This window comes from Molothrus aeneus, chromosome 1 (genome assembly GCF_037042795.1).
Source record: "Molothrus aeneus isolate 106 chromosome 1, BPBGC_Maene_1.0, whole genome shotgun sequence".
NCBI classification, from domain to species: Eukaryota; Metazoa; Chordata; class Aves; order Passeriformes; family Icteridae; genus Molothrus; species Molothrus aeneus.
The window spans coordinates 42,625,642-42,643,221 of NC_089646.1; the positions used below are offsets into that span (position 1 = coordinate 42,625,642).

Consider the following 17,580-nt stretch of genomic DNA (forward strand, 5'->3'; position numbering starts at 1 on the left):
ATTACTTAAGAAGTAGAGCAGAGAGCTTTGACATATTTGTCTGTCCTTCCAACCCACCAATATATGCAAATCCACACCAGGAAAATGATGTGCCCTTTCAGACAGCTTGAAATTCCTGGTGTGACTGGCAGTGTGGCACCTTATAATGTCTGTTGTCCTCGTGTGTGCAAGCATACTCTGTTTATATTGTCACTTTTAAAGGACATTAGGCTCTATGAAATCTCATTTCAACTCCTGGAGGTGTTTGTTATTACAACACTAGAATTTCTTTCATTTCTGAAATACCATCACAAGTAAACAGTTAACTTGGCTCTAGTAGTAATCAGAAATTGTAAACAGTCTGAACATGTTTGAAATAATTGTGTTGAGAAGTATATACACGTGAGGAAATAGTGATGTTGTCTTATTTTACTGTCCATACAGTAGTCTCATTTTATTGTGTAAAAGTGTATATTCTACAATATACTTTACAAACATTCCAAAGCAATTTAGGAAAATAAGGAACTGAATTGTTTTACTGAAAATTTCGTTTTAACCAATAATTCCATAGAGTCAGTGGTGGAGATCACAAGATATGAAGAGTTGCATGGGATTAGCTCAGTAGGATAACAGAGATCCTACAGAGCTGGTTTTGCAGTGGTGGCATTCTTTAGGAGTTTCTGACTGTACAATGCTAGATGGGATGGGATTTCTAAGCTATTTTACATATCAGAAAACAAACTAAGAATAAAAACTCCAGCACTGAGCTGCAGAGACTGGTTTCCCTATTTCTGGCTATTTCAGATGTTTTCACACTTCAAATGGTGGTTTTACATGAATATGTTCTTTGTGTGCTTGACATGCACGTGTGTAAACTCCTCTATACTATTTATTATGTGTGTAAAATGGAAGGTCACTTTTTGAAGCATCTACTGTAGCTGCATGTCACAAAATAATCTCTTGATTCTGAACAAACTGAATCAAACAATACACTGCCTTTTGTAGTTAAAATCCCACAGTTTTGTGTGATACTAGAACATCACTGTTGAGGTCAGTGCTGTCTTTCTTAATCAGCCATAACAAACAAAATCCAAATTACAGTCGTATCTAATGCCTGATAATTTTGTTTTGTTTCTCTCTAGTAGGTTGATATGAAGTTACCAGGACCTGACCAGGGATCTCATGGGGTTTTTAGATAATACTAAAAGGAACAGGACTACATTTCTATTTCAGCTGTTTTTCTCTGTTTTCCTTTTGTAGACAGGCAAAACTAGGTCACCCACTGGAATGTTAAGGCCAAGTGAATATAGTCACCTTTGGTCACAATGCTCCAGCTGGAATATATACAGAGTCTCTTTCAATGTGAGTGTGCATGTCAGCAGTTAGGTCTTCATATGCCTGATTCCCAGTTTTTCAGGGTTACTTCATTAATTCAGCAGCAAATAGTCTGAATTTCAGCAAAAATCAGAAGCCTGGCCTAGTTCTCACCTGTGCTTTCAGACTTCCTAAAGGATCTAGGAAGAGTATTGGCTGAGTTTCAAGTGCCTTGATAGGTAGCTTAAATGCAAGTATATGCCATCACCTTTTTAGATTTCCTCTGATTGATACTGTGCTATATATGCCACAGATTTATAGATATTTGGACCTTCTTCCTTGTTGTTTAGTGTTTTTTTGAGTGAAAAATATCTGCATTTAAAAGTAGTACATTGGCACTGCAAGAAGATACCAAAACATTTCATTGAGAAGCACATTTTCTATTTCTTCCTCTTGTTACAGAGAGTCAGCATGGTAATTTATGCTGTATATCTTATTTTGAAGCAAAAAATAAGAACAACAAAATCCCCCAAAATATGTATTTAAAACAACAGGCATAAATATCTGGGGTAAATATGTTGTGGGATCAAGTGTAATGGAGAAACTAGTTTGTATACTTTTGTGCAAGTATGCATCACATTCCTTTCTTGATGCTATCCAGACATGCATTCCATTGTATTTTACCATATAATCTTTTGGAGTACTGCTGTCTTGGGATGTAGCTATTAGAAGGGTATTAACAATGCCACACTGTAAACCTCTGAGATGCCAAAACAGATCATTGGGCTCTGTATATAGTGCATAGAGAGAAGATCTCCTAATACAGCTGCTTGAACAGTTGTATTGATTATGTTTGGGATCCTTAACTTTAGGCAGTGGGAGTACTTTTACATTTTCATTAATGCCAAGCTAATTGCTTTTTAACATGGTGCAGTGGGACTGTAACTATTCTGTGTTCAAATCCATTTGAAGACTTGAGTGTATATTTGAAAGGGATTTTAGAGACTAGAGTGTCTCAGGTCTCTAACAGAGATGAATAGTCAAAATTAGAGCTTGTTAAAAAAATCCTTCTTTGAAGGGTGAAAAATGCCGTAAAAAAAAAAAAAGAAGTCATTTTATATTGGAATGTCAGTCTTGTTTTGAAGTTCTCATACTTTAGGAAAGGTTTTTAGAAACTCCTGAAATGTTTCTTTGAAACATTTCTTTACATAGTTTAAGACTGTTGAAAAGGGGTAGACTGTTGAATGGGTTGAATAATGTGATTTTATGGGTTGAATAATGGGAATTTTGAGAAATACTTTGTTATGATACAGTTCTAGTATCATAACAAAGTTTGTTAATGTAACTCAAGACAAAGTATGTTCATCTTTTTGAATCCAGATTGAGGGATGTGCTACAGCTGTAGATTTTGCTTCAAATTTCCCTGGTATCCTTCAATGTAAAGAATGATAGAGGAGGCTGGTCAGCCTCTGTTTTTGGGGGAAGCAGGGCCAGAAAATAAATTAATGTGAACTTTATTGTAGAGGACTAAAGAGATTATGGATCAAGATTCTTGGAAGGAGAGTAGGAGCAACTCCTTTCACACTCCCTAAAGTTGTCAGGTTCTTTATTGCTTGGAAGGAAGCCTGGATAATGGGCAACTAGAAATGGGTATTGCCAGGGTGATGGGCCCATCAGGATCCTTCCTGGGGAAGTAGCCACTTCGTAAAGTGGAGTGAGGTGCCTGAGACTCTCCCTGCATCCATCTTTGCAATACTCTGCTCTGGTGCCTTACTTGCTACAAGCACAGAAGCATGCCATGCTCTTTGGTCTAGTTCCTATTTTGGGGAAGCCTGAGTATAAATGTGCCTGCAGGCAGCATAGGAACAGTCAGTTAATTCTCCAGTGGTTCAGGAATTACCACTGCATACATTGTACATGGTGATGATGTCAAACTTGTGTGAGGTCACTATCTAGCATTTTCAGGGCAGTGACAGTAAAAGTTTCACTAATAAATACTTCAGCTTCTGGATAGATCAAAGCTTAATGAGTAGACAAAAAGCCCTCGTGGTTGGAGTTGGGTCAGCCATATATCCTTATAAAAGGTCTAAGTTCCAGAAACACAAGACAACCACAGATGAAACAGCATAATTTTCATTTTATGGACTAGATTATAGTCATGTTTTCAGGTATTAGGAGATCTTCCTAGTATTACCTTCTTCCAACTGAGGCAAACATTAAATATGTACCTTTTTTCTGCACGAAACTAGACCCAGACAAAAGATAGCTCAATTGGAAAAAAAAATATTATTTATGCCATTATTTTCTGATCATGAAGTACAGATAGTATCAACTCCAAGATAATGTATAGCTAGTTAATATTTTTCAAGGAAGGATAGAGTGTTAACACTGATTGACATTGATGGGGAATGCCTATCTTTTCACAAAGTGCAACTACTTACACAGCATCAATACCAGGTCTGAAAGCACAAGCTCGTTGATATGAAAATGCTCATTTTTTGTGGTACTTCTGCATTAAAACACCTGAATTACATAAATCGGGTAAAGATGTTTTCCTTATGGTATCTCCTGCACCAGTCTCTGAGGAAGATAAACATAGCCCTGATGGCAACAATAGAGAAATACATTTTCATGCAAGAATTGGCTTTTTCAGAGTAACTATAGAGGACAAAAACTGTCCTTAAGCTGGAGCAGAAATGCAGATACGGAGGATTTTTTTGCTCTGTGCATCCCTTCCCAGTTTCATACCCGTCCCTTACCTCTAAGGGGACCTAATCTATAAATATCCTGACATCCCTGTGCTCTTGACTCCTTCCTTAGTGTTCTAGCCATCAGTGGGCAGTATCTTTTAACAGGAATGCCTTTTCCTTCTGATATGTGAAGCCTTTCAATGCTTCCTCTGAAGAAGCGAGTCCATCTGTTAGGTATCTGGTGTCCATCTGTAAATATTCCACCAGAAAGCGACTCCAGACAGATAACAGGCTCATGAGTGAAGGGCCCAGTCAGCTGATTGACAGCTGTCACCCTTCCTCAACTGGCAGTAATGAAAAGGGTCAGGCTTAGTGAACAGCAGCCATGAAAAGATGCCTCCTTTATCCTCCCTGGTGTATTTCTGTTCAGAGAGTGATAATGCAGTTAAGACCTTTTGCTCTTTCATACAGTATCTCCCTTGGCAGTTGTACCATCCATATGCAATTGCTTAATGGCAGCGCTATGGTCTGGATATCCATAAACAATTGCTTCACTTGCTTTAGAGTGATGTCCAGGTGTTTGTATGTCAGTATTGTTCCTTGCTAATCATTTCCAGTAGAATAACAAGTTTTTTTAAGCAACAGTAGGTGCAGCATTCACTAGGATTTCTCCAGCAATGTCAACCTTTTCCTGAAAATGGGTCTTGTGTCTCAGTTCCCTCTCAAGGAAATGCAGGAAATTAGGAATACTGTGACTGATCTCTGCATCATCATCATCATCACTGACCAGAGGCTTCTTCAAAACATGACAGTGTGTTTACAAGCTTCTTTTTGAAAAGGATAGTGAGACAATGACAGAAAGAAACAGGTGTCTGTTCACCTAGGTGCAATCATATGGAAAGTTTAACCCCTTTGTCCCTCCCTCTGCAGGTATTTTGATATATGAAAGCTGCTGTTTTCTCGGTGAAAACCTGATTCAAGTAATTTCAGTGCCTTATCACTGCAATTCACTACACTGCAGCAGCTTTAATAATGGCAAGGTTTCTGGTTTCTGACTGCATTTGCTGAACCTTGCCATTTCCCCTGGGAATAGTACCCACTAGCACTAATCACATCCTTTCCAGCAGGAATACTCTGTGCTGGCCTGTTAGAGTGTGTAGCCTCTCTGAGAGCAGCTTCCTTTAGCTCAGATCAAAACAGAAGTGTTGCTAACTTAAGGGTCTTCTGTACTGTGTGACATTTGTGCATTCTCCTTGCACCTCTTCAAGCTGTTTTTGTTGCAGAGATTTTCTGTGTGCTAGCATATCATGTGTCTCAAAATATGACTGTGGAGGTGATGGGCCAAGAGCTGCTTCACTTATCAGTGAGCCTCAGAAAGGACCCTTCTCTTTTTGTGGGGGAAGGAAGAGAACAGGATCTTTGTTTTTAACTGTCTAACATTGGAAGAGCATAAGTCATTAGTTCTTAACATCCTGTTTATTTATCATGCAAAATGGGAACTGAAGACAGTTTTTTGTGAGTCTGAACCAAACTCCTGGATTCTGCCTTATTTGATGCTATAATTACTAGAATTTAGAGGGACCTGTAGTTTCAGGACTGCCCTCAAAACACCGCTGAAGCTTGTGCCACGCTTGCTGGCAATGCTGAACAAACACAAGGCTGCAGTCAGACAGGAGGAAGGGCAAGTAGCTGACATGAAAAGATTTCATTCAAATAATCTAAGATTTGCAAAACAGCCTGTAGGAAAGGCTGAAGAAATTTGGGCTCAAACATTGAATTTAGGTTAAAACAGAATACAAGTAAATAAACTGCTTGTTTTATGTTTTGACACCACTTTACCACCAAAAAATCCTTGAAAATAGCATTGTTTCTAAAGAAAAAAAATATTTTTTAAAAAGCCTCATTTCTTTCTGAAGAAATATGCGGCTGCACTTTTTTCTTTGACTCTACGGATTTGTGTAATCAGATAAAACTCACAGCTGATGTTAAAATACAAGCATTGCTAATCATTGTTGGTTGCTGTAGGTTTTTTTAAGAGGGCAAACCTGTTACTTCAACTTCACAAATTCAATTTTTTTCCTGTGGAATAGGAAGAACACTTTCAGACATGTCAATATAACATTTGCATATGTTTGGTAGCAGCAGGATATAATGCAAGTAAGATTCATTGTATTTTCGTAGCAGTTTTTTTAAGCCTAGAAAGACTTGCACCCAGTCACAGAACAGACTGTGCTCAAACATAGTTTTGACAGGGTATTTTAAACATGAATTCCTTTAATCCAGGAGCTTGCTGGAGAGCATGTTAATGAAAATTTCTTTCAATAGTAAAGTGTTAGCAGAACAAAAATAAATTGTGTTCTTTGAAGAAAGGAAAAGTAAAAACAAATTTGGGAAGGAGATTTGTGTCTCCTCATTTGCTACTTTTCAGCTGAAGGTGAGATGTCAACAAGTTTATCTGGTTTGGAATAAGTTCAGCATTGAACTATGGGACCCTTGAGAGCTAACAGTATAAATATAAACTATTTAATAGGCATATTGAGATGGTAGATGGTACTTTTGCATGCTCTTAATAGGAACAGAAACAAATAATGGACCAACTTTCCAGCAGGTGTAACTTTCTGTTTCAGCCAACTCTGTGGCTGTTGCTTGGGGTAAAATTACGCATCAGGTTATGTTTCCATAACAGCTGAATCTCTCTGGAAAGATAACCCCATTTTACCTTTTTTTCACATCCTGATCTAGAGCCTGATGGTGGAATGAACATCAGTCAGTTCAGTACTCTCATTTTGCCTGATGTCCTACGTCACTGACAAGATATGATCTCAACAAGGAAACCTGGAATAAGGGGATAGGATAAAAACTAGGTTAAAATTGTTCTTACTGTAAGACTGCTGCAGCTACATGAGGCTTTCACAGTTTCAGAACCCAGTGGGGTTCCCAATTATGTGTGTACTAGTTTGAATGCAAGGCAAGAGGCTGTTCCACTTCCCATACAAATGAGGGTAAAGTGCACAGTGAGATTTGATCTCAGGAACTCTGGTAACAGCCTCTTACAGGGCACTCATGTGTCTGTAGTTACAGACTTCTAAATGTGTTGTACCTGTTACTGAGAAGGTGAAGAACTAGATGAGAAGTAAAAATTAAATCTCTTCTCATGTTAAAATTCCTTCAAAAGAAAAGAATTCCACCTGGTCACACTTACCATGCTTTGATAATGGGATTGTCTTTATAGAATTGAAGAGAATTTGATGATAAAAAATACAGTATTTGTATAGCAAGCAGCTGTGGACTCCTACACACCTACAGCATTTTAAATATCCTTTTCCCTATGCCACCTCAAAAGATCCCAGTGAGAGCAATGGACTTTAAGAGGAAATGCTAGTTTATTTGAAATAATTAAACTTGACTCTGGAAAACTTTATCTGTGAGCAGGAAGACAATTAGTAGGATACATCTCAACTTTTTGGAGATGATGATTTCAGGCAAATTTTAGGTGTTTAGCTATTACTGATTATACCACTACCACCAGTCTTCCCAAGAAGATCTCTGTCATCCTGTCTACAGGAAGTGCTCTTTCTCAGGTGTAACTGGAGACCAAAGAGCAGGAACCCACAGAATTCCTGAAAAAGAGGAAAAAATTTAGAAGTGGGTTCATATCTGCATGCTGCTAGTGATGAAACCTGTACCACAATTGAGTCTTTGCACATGCTGCACAGCCTGATTATGGTGATTCTAAGAACAAATCTTCACTAGGGCATGTTGCCTACACAGCCACTGGGCTTCTGTTTATTTTTGATTTTGAAAAAATCTCTGCCTCCTGGTGCTGCCTTCAATACTCACACTTCTGTGGTATGAGAAATAGCACTCTGATATATATTTGCCATTTCAGTAAAACTCGTGGCAAATAGTCAAGTTCTTGCCATATTGATTAATTTTTATTTCAAAATGAGATGTTAATTGCTTGTCTGGATAACATAAAAAGAAAAAAAAGTAGCTAATGTGTGTACATTTTGTTTAAATTCAATAGTGTGTATTAATACTTAATTGTGTTGTAAATACATAACTGTAGCACATGCTTTTGGTGTGTTAGAGTAGTCCTTCTGCAAATGTTTTTCACACTTTCATCACAGAGAACTTTGTAAAGGTGATTTCATGGACTGCTACTTCTGACCCTTTCAAATACCTAATTCTGTACCTTCTCCCATCATCTAAAGAGCTGATATAGTTGAAAGTGTATTGAGAGGGTGATTTTAAAAAGGTAAAAATTGATACTTGTCTCCATTGTGTATTATTTTCTCTAATTTTCAATCTACGGTGTTGATCTGAAGCTGTTAGTTGGAGGCATTATTTTAATGGGCAGCCCACAGGTTATTTTATAATCACAGGTATGTACAGGCAAACCAGGTATAAACAGTGTCACCAGTGTATATAAATACAGAATGTTTTCACTCAATTCACAAGAGACAGCAAAATCCCTTGGTACAGTCAAGGACTGTGTTGCAAAGAGAGGAGAAGCTACTGACGCTTTGATCTGTCCCTTACTGAATCCATGCTCATCACCTTCTTTCGTTATACTTTCTCCTACAGCTATGGCTCGAGCTTAAATCTTATCAGGGATCTCTTCTGCAAAGAGCACTTCTTTGACTGTCACAGAGTGAATCCTATCCTGCATGGCTTGGATTCCTGTCACACAAGCAGTGACAATTTGTGCAGTACATCTCCCGACTACTGCTCTGTACCAGTAATATCCATTAAGACGATTTTTTTTTCTACAAACCTGCCTTAAAGCATTAACTTTTCTCTCCCTCACCCTCTCACCTGGTTGGAGTTCAGGATGGATGGAATGGTTGCTCTTCCTTCTCCAAAACTATGCAAAGACTGCACTGCAGGAAGCTTCAGTCTTTGAATGCCTCTGTCTCTTGAGGACACCTGCCTGGCAGGTAGTGCAAGTGATTGACTCTTAGTCAAATTATCATTCCCTAGGAGTCACTGAGTTCCCAACATATGGCAACATTTGAATTTTGGCTTGGGGTTTTTCTGCCACTCATAATTTCCTAGAACAAATTATCAATTCATATTTCATTTATAATCTTGTAATTTATGCATATTATTTGGCAACCCAGTTTTGTCTACTTGTCCTTTTTGCTGCTTCTCAAAATTTGTGATAATTCAAAAATTTGAATGTAGTCAAATTTGTGCTGAAGAAAACCTTCCAAGTGAACAGACAGATATGAAGCAGCTTGGTCCAACAAAGGTGGTTTTATTTGTTTTAACTCCATTGTATTTGAAGGCTTCTGCAAACTCTACATATGCTCATCCATGTCAGCTGAAAAATAATTATGTCTGATGGTATCTCTGTTGTAGCAGAATAGACACCACCCACTTGTTCATAGATAATGAGCAATTATGTGTTCTGTATTAGTACCTGTTTTCTAAGACTTGCTGTATCCAGGATATAAGGAATTTTGCTACAATGTCTTAAATAATTTTGCCCTTTACCAGTATCCAGACTGACACCTAAACTGTATTTAAACACGTTCTTTAAGAGTTTGTGATTTCACAGAATTATAGACTGGTGTAGTTTTGAAGGGACAGCGAGAAGTCATCCAGCCCACATCCCCATGTTGAGCTAATTGGTATAACTGAAGCTCCTTGTGGACAAGGAAAGGTCATACTTTTAAAATAAACACTTCCTGCAGAGTGACATTTTGTCAGAGAGGTTTTTGGAGTTTTCTCCTATTTGCTTTGGATGATTAAAATAAAATCCATATTTTTTCTTTCTGGAACACTTTGAACTGTATGGGAGATTTGCTTTGTAAAAACGTGCATGTGTCACAACAAAAAAGCCCAACCTCTGTCAATAGTAGAGATGTAAGCACACTAACTCCAAGTTGATAGGTATGTGTGGCTGAACAACACCAGCAAAATATAGTATATGTGTTTCACAGATATGGTGAGGAAAGTAGTATTTTCACTAATGATTTTGTAACTGTGGTGGAGATACACTGTTCAGTGGTGGACATTGCTTAATTGGAATAAAACTGGTAAATTATGAGAAACTGCAGAAAATCTGATCCCTTAGCAGGGCATGACAGGATGTCCAGTGTCTGAGGAAGATGCAGAGGGTCTGTGCATGAAAGGGAAAGAAAATGGAGAGTCCCTTTTTTTCCCTGTGCCACCTCAGGCAACAAAACCAGGACCCTATGTTGAGTCACTTCACTAGAAGCATGTGTGAGGCATCAACCAGAAAGAAGTTCTAACTTGCTTTTATCTTCATTTCCTGCAACCAACTAGCTTTCTTATGAGGAGACTGGTGGCACTTGTATTGTGAAAGGAACTTGGTTTTGGCATGTCTTAATGGGCCTGTATGATTAGGGAATCAGAAAGGAGCTCTGATGGTGTACAAGAATGCAGGAGATGATGATGATGATGATGATGATGATAAGAAAGTCTGCAGAGATTAAGCTCTGATACTTTTTCCAGCTAATGCACATTTAAGATGCTTGTGAGAAATCTCTATCTACCACAGGGACATTTATAAGCTTTTTGTTTCAGTATCAGCAGTTCTTTTTAATACATGTACAAGTGATTCTCATAAATTATGTGACAGCCTGAACCAGCAGTTTGTAACCTTTGCTGCCATAATACAGGGGGGATTATTTGGGGACAACTTATTTAGCTTATGAAGAAAAGGGTGAGAGATGTCGTTATGTAAGCTATGTAGGTATGTATTTGCTAGTGCGTGACTTCTTGATGAAAAGGTCATGTGGTCCAGTGTCTGAAATCAGACATTGCATAAAGGAGGCATGATTTTGTATCTGTGAAAATAGGTGGATGTTGGTCCAGACTAGAAAACAAGTGTATGAGGGATGAAAAGAACTTTCATCAAAGATAGTATGCCATCTCTACCAGCATCCACAAACATCTAGAAAAGAGCAACTAGCAACGTCTAGAAAAATGGCAACTAGGTGCTGTACTTCCTCCTAAAACTCCCACAATTTCCAGTCATTTCTAGCTCCTGATTTTTCTAGGACAGATGCAGTATCTTTGTATTTAGTAATCTTCAGTTATTCTTTCTTCCATGGTAGCATTCTGTTCCCTTTTGAACCATTTTTGGCTTTAGGGTCTACAGTATTCTTCAGGAAGCAGTGCCACAACTCATTATTCTTGATGCCAAGGATATAGGATGATTATTTGCAGATGTTTTAATATATTTCAATTGAGTTTGGTGGGAAAAAAAAATTTAGCTTTTATATATGAGAAGAGATATTTGGCCAAATTGTCATGGAGGTCCTTTTGCCTTCTGTAATACATGATTTTGAGTTTCTGTAACTTTATTTTATGGGCTTTGTGGAAAATATGATGGCATGATTTACTTTTAGCTTGTTAATGATGCTTGCAAATTTGCTTTAAGATAATTAGTGTAATCAAATCACATGCTTCAGGGCTTTAGCTGACTCCTTTTTTTCTCTGTTTGTGTATAGATGGTTAAATAATGTGCATTGGTACAAATAGTTCTCTTTCTTGCAGGCCAGGTTAACATTTTGCTAAGACAATGAATGCCAGACAGATTACCAAATTTGGGGAAATTCAAGTTGGCAGGATTCCTGTAGTTTCTTTTCTTCCACCTGATTACAGTACCTGAATTGATTTACCTAATCTGTTTCTTGCCACCAGAGTGGGGATATTAGGTGCTAAGGGTACTTTCCTGTTCATTTTTCACGGAAAATTGCTTCATCTGCCAAAACATGGAAAGTCTGGAGCACTGCCAGTTTGGTAAATGTCATTAGACAAGATACCATGACTTGGTTTGATCTCATGGCCCGTTGTGTCTTTAAAGTATGCTCGGCGGTTACACCACAACGTGACAGTGCCATGATATCGTTTACTTTCTTAAGAATAGCTAAGGTCATCTCTGTCACTTTGGACTGGGACACTTAAAAGTCCAGTCTTTCAAACTTTGTTAAGTTTATGGAAGAAGAAAATATTGCACTGATGAGGAATAGGTACATATTCAGGCATATATTGCGTTATTTACGTGTGATTCTTATATAAAGTTGTATTGTGCATCTGAAATTTTAATTTAATTATAAATTAAACATTCCATTAGTAATTAGCTTTCTTATGAGAGGGTAATTAGCTTTCTTATGTGCAGAAGGCTTTGTTTCATGCAAGGAGTACTTAAAAATACATAAGTTGAATATTTCTGTTTGGAATCTCCTGTAGTTCTAGGGGGACATTTTGCTTAGGGAGTTCTGGCCAGCACCTCCGTAATGTGTGGCTGAATTCCAGCAGCCCCTGCTTTCTGCCTACCACTTGAGTTGTGTCGTTCCTTTGTAACTACTGATTTACTTTATTTATTTTCTTAAAGGCATCTTTATAGTCACAATAAGCAGGTTTTGAAAAGTTCAGCTGACTCTAGGCAACTGCTTTCCCTGGAGGATATGCATTTAAAAGTTACTTTCTTTCTACTTGGGTATTGTGTGTGCATAATATTTTCCAGCAAACATTAATCGTACTGGGTAGCTTTGAGGGCAAAACTGTTGCGCTAAGATAAACATTTGAGAGTCGGCTTTAATGCCCAAAGCCTCTTAGCTTTTTTAGGTCAAATTATCTTGTATCCTCTGACTGTGTTTCTAAGCTTGCTTGCTACTGCTAAATGCTACTTTTTAAATTCAGATTCTGCGTTCTGTTTTTGTTGACAAGGTTAAAGAGAGGGTATCTCACAATTAAGGTCCCAACTTCAATGGCAAGAAAACCAGAGCGGTTGTACTTCCTTAGAGCTGGAACTTAAGAAGAAGGATGGTTGTTTCATACTTGCCATAGCATCTCTGCTTTTTGTATTCTGCCAGTGTCATTATAATACTGGTGCTAAATGAGGCTGTTAGGCTACAACAATGTGTTAGGAGGTAAACTTTTTGTTAACAAGAATGTAGGAGGTCATTATTTATACCAAGAGTTTCTGGAAAGACTTTATTTCACAAATGTTTTCTGCAAGCTATAAATTATTATAAACAAACCTATTAAAATGCATTATGTATTGTGTAACTATGCTAGAAAAGGCAAATAGAGGTAATTTTCTTAAAAATGCCTTGTTATTTGCATTGATATCAGCAGAGATCTCAGATATCACTTGATAAGAACTATTTTTTCACAGAATATGTTCAAAAGTTGTAGCTTTGTTAAATACTTGAGTTAAATACTACTTACTACTCAACAAATTTTCTTTCACTTCCTCCTCAGTGAATGCACTTTGTTAATATTTGCCATGCACTCAGCTAGAGATTAAATTACTGGGGACTGAGAAGAAAAAGCACTTGTAAAAACACAGGTTTCTCCTGCTGTGAAACCATGGCTGTAGTGTGCAAAATGTGATTTTTCTAAAGTTAGGTTTACTGGCAGGGGATATATATGAAAATGTCCAAAAAGCAGAGACCTCATCTGTTCCTGCTGGTAGCTAGCATGATGCCATTAGTGTCTGTAACTGGGGAGCTCGGCGGGCGAAGGAAGTGAGGGAGGATTGTTTGGAGTTCTTTAAAATATCTCCTTGAAAGCCAGATAGTGAGAGAGTTAGAGAGGGAGAGCTGTCAGATAGTCAAATATCTGGGAGATGGTTTGGCTGTCACAGTGTATGAAAGTTATGTAAGGTGTATAAGCATATTACATAAGAGCTCCCCTATGCTCCAGGTCACTGGCTGTGCTTCCAAAATTCACTGCTACCCGCCTGAAACCAGCCTGGAAACACACACAGCACTCTTGGAAAATGGGCATCTCTGTTATTGCTGCAGCAGTGGCAGCATGATTGCATGAGAGACACATATCAAAATATTCAAAAGTAATACAATTATTTGTAAGAAGAAGAGAATCAAATGTCCATGAGAAATTAATTTTTTTTTTAACTGAGTATCAGTATAGAAGAGCAAATCACATACAGCAACTTGTATTGCAGTGGAACATGTTTCAATACTGTGAAGTGGTGGGGAGTTTTTAGGCCCAGCAGGAAGGGGCTGCTCTTTATATGCAATCTGAATAAGCATTTCTTTGCATTTGCAAAAAAAGAATTGCAGATCAGCATTTTTTTTGCTAGTTATTTTGTTATTGCTAGTAAAATCTTCTGCAGATTTAACTTCAGTTCTCCTGCAAATAGAAGCATAGATATTTCTCATGGGGCAATACTTGCTAAGGCTTCTTTAATCCATCACAGTTTAAGATCAAGATTGAAAGGTGCTTGATGATGAGCCTTTTCCACCCTCTGCAGCACATTTTAATGGTAGCAGTAAGAGCTCAATACTTCATGCTTCGGTCAGATAGCTACAGCTCCTTCCTGACAGTGTGCCAGATTTAATTTATATTACAGGTTAAATGGTTGAAATTGCTGTAGTAACTGTAATAGATAACAGATGAGAACTCTATAAGACATTCTCTTCTTAAGTTATTGGGAAATTGAATTCAGCTTTGCAAAGGAGTATTCTTTTTCATCCTTCAGTCTCCTCTCAAAAATTTGCTTGGAGGTGGGAAAGGCAGCACAATGTCTTCGTGCAGATGGCATAGAGTGTTTGCAAGGAGCTTCTTCTCATCCAGATGTTGTGGAACATAGATCACATGTCCAGAGCTAAATGCTGACAGAGTGCTGTAATGGTCACTGTTCAAACAAAACAGGAGCAGTATTAGTTTCACTCTGTCCAGAAACAGTTTGTTTGGTCTTGGGACAGTCACCATTAAGGTGAAGCCTCTGTACCTGACAAATATTGAACTAAACCGAACACATTTTTTATTAGAGACTGCTAATACCTGGGTCCAGCCTGTAGCCCAGTTACCTCTTCTGCCTGATGGTGCTTCTCAGAACTGCAGTTGGGTTCTGTGTTCATACCCAGCATTGCTGCCTCTGGCGTGTTACAGTGCTGTTGGTGCAATTCACTGCCAGAGTGAGAGGCAGTTCAGCTGTATGTCAGACCTTCCCCCCCAGCCTCCTGCAACAGCTTTCTGCTATTTCAGTCTCTTGGCTGGTCCTACAGTAATCTCAGCTTTCTGTGAACTCTACAGAAGTTTGGCAGAAGTTACTGTAGACTGTTTTCCTTCTTCAGTGCCATGAAACACTTTTTGTCACCTCACAGTTGCTGGGATCTCAATGTCTAGTTTGTGAATAAGTGCTTTTTGCATTGTTAGTGCAAACTGAGTTTCGTGTCTTTTCCTTGAGGAAGTTCTCTCTCCTTATTTCCCATGTCTAGGAGGATTGCCCCATGAAGCCATTCTGCAGTTCCTGTTCTGTTTAAGTAGAACATTTCACACAAACATCCTGTCCACTTGCAAGTCACTAGTCACTGGGAGCAAGATCTCTGCAGGAAATTTTTATGTAATGAAATTCTATAATACAATTATTTACATGTGGAGATATGTATATGCAGCATGTATAGCCTGTGTTCATCATGCTGCACTGCAATTTTTTGCCACAGCAGAGTTTATCTCTTACTGGTTTCTTATCTATAAAGAAATGGGGAGCTGGTTGTTTCTTCTCCAGTTGGGATTTCAGGACTGACTGTCCACAACAATCATGTGTGTCAAGTGTATCAGCAGCAAATCCATACAGTATAACATAAAGAACCAGTTCAGGTAAAATAGTGTTTTTTTAGCATTGAGTCTTTATATAAACAAGGGGCAGACAAGTTAGCTCATTGCTCTCGCAACAAGCTAGTTCTGTACGTCAATCTGCAGCTGTATGGTTACTGTTACCTGACAAAGTGTCCCTGAATATGAAATAAATGTGGTTTACAGAGTTGTTTGGTATAAAAATAGTCTCTTCCCCTTCCTCTCTCAAATTTATTCTCTCAAATTTTTTACCTGCTTTTTGTATTCTGTTCATTGTGTTTTGTTCTGAAAGAGTTTTTGTCATTATTCATCTCGGTGTGTAGACTCTTCTAATCTTCCCAGTTTCGCGTTTCTCTGTTTTACTTATCTTAGTATTTCTTGTCTCCATGAGAGAGATTGTTAGGTTGTCATGCAGTGAGTTTCCTGAACCTGATTTCATAACTGTGCTCTTTGCCTCATTGCAGTTCACCCTGGACTCTAATCAGCTGTTAGGCATTTTAAAGTCCCTGTACAGTGGGTATTTTGTAAACATCATTTATTTGCCACTATGAGTGTTCCACAGCTCTACACAAAGTGACAATGGAATTAATCCAGGAAAAGAAACGAGCTGAAAAAAGTCATTTAAGTACCCATGGCAGCCTTGCTCTGCTAGGCAGTTTGTTTACATTGATTTTATAAGGACACAAACAAAGAACTGTGGAAGAAAAGAATCTATTCTGAATTGTTTGGTTCACTCATCACAATATTCAGTATTTGAACAATATCTCCCAGCCTCTCAAATAGATTAAATGGCATTTAATTTACCCTCATTATGAACATGTTTTTGTTATAACACTCAAAATACTCAGTTCTTGAAGGCCTTCATTTCAGTGATAAAAGAATGTGATGGTTTCGAAAGAAAGCCTGGTGCAAAAAAAGCTGAATACTGAAACCTGAAATTGAAAGTTGAGGAAGGTGGAGGAGTGACAGGAAAGGTAGTTGCACATGGCACATTTAGAAGATCTTGTTCTTTCATTTGCTTTTTAGCTTTGCATTGATACCAAAATCAAGCAATTCCGTTGTCTCCACAGTAGAAAAAGTAATGAGCAATTCCTGCCTTCATTATCATGTTGAAATGTATGTTAACTGTGAGTTCTCTTATTCTATTAGAAATACATTTTTATTTTCCTAATACCCTAAGTCCTGTGCATATATGCACATGTTTATACACCTGCATTTGCCTCTGAGTCTGTACATAGCCATATACCCTTACAACTGTTTTTTGGTAATACTGAATCAACTTGTCCATGGCAATTTTTAAATGCTGAATCATTCAGTAGCTGCTTTGTTTAATAAATTTTATTTATTATTTCAGGATTTTTTTTAAGGTTTGGGGATTTTTTTTTTCCCCTTTGGCTATATGTACTGCCTATGGCCCCTATACTACATATGCTTATGTGAAAATAATTTTTTTCAGTATGAACTGTTCTTTCTCTTGTAAAATGACTTCCATTTTCATCAGTCTTTTAGATAGGAGTTCTGCAGTTTGATTAGAAAAGCAAGGCTAGTCATGAGAAAGTTTTATATATATTAAATCCTGGAAGACTGAAGTAAAGTGTGGTTGAATTTCACCAGCAAGAATGGAGAATGCAGATATAAGATGGGCAAGTGAGTGATTCTTTTACAGCTGAGTGGAAACAATAGTTTCTGCAAACTGGATTGATGAATGAATGCTCTGGGGATGTGCTTTGTAACTTTCTGACAATGGGAGATAATAGAAGTTAAGGGGCCTCTGCATGTAAGAAAGAGAAAATATTTTTAACAGCATTAAACCTGTATAGCTGATTAGAGGTATTTATATAGTACTGGCATTTTGCTATCTTAGCTAGGACTACTAAATTACCTGCACTAAATAGTATACATACTGGGAAAAATTGCTTAAGATATGCCAGTCTCCTCCATATCTTGAAAAAAAGAGAGAAAGAGCTTCCTCTGAAGAGGAATGTCAGTCTATGAAGGAATTTACCCCTCT

The 17,580-nt window shown here is 37.9% G+C and overlaps 1 protein-coding gene across 2 annotated transcripts in view; it reads left to right on the plus strand.

Moving 5' to 3' along the window:
• ANO10 (anoctamin 10) overlaps nt 1–17,580 on the plus strand; it is a 121,926-nt gene that overhangs the window by 80,391 nt on the left and 23,955 nt on the right. The window lies entirely within an intron of this gene.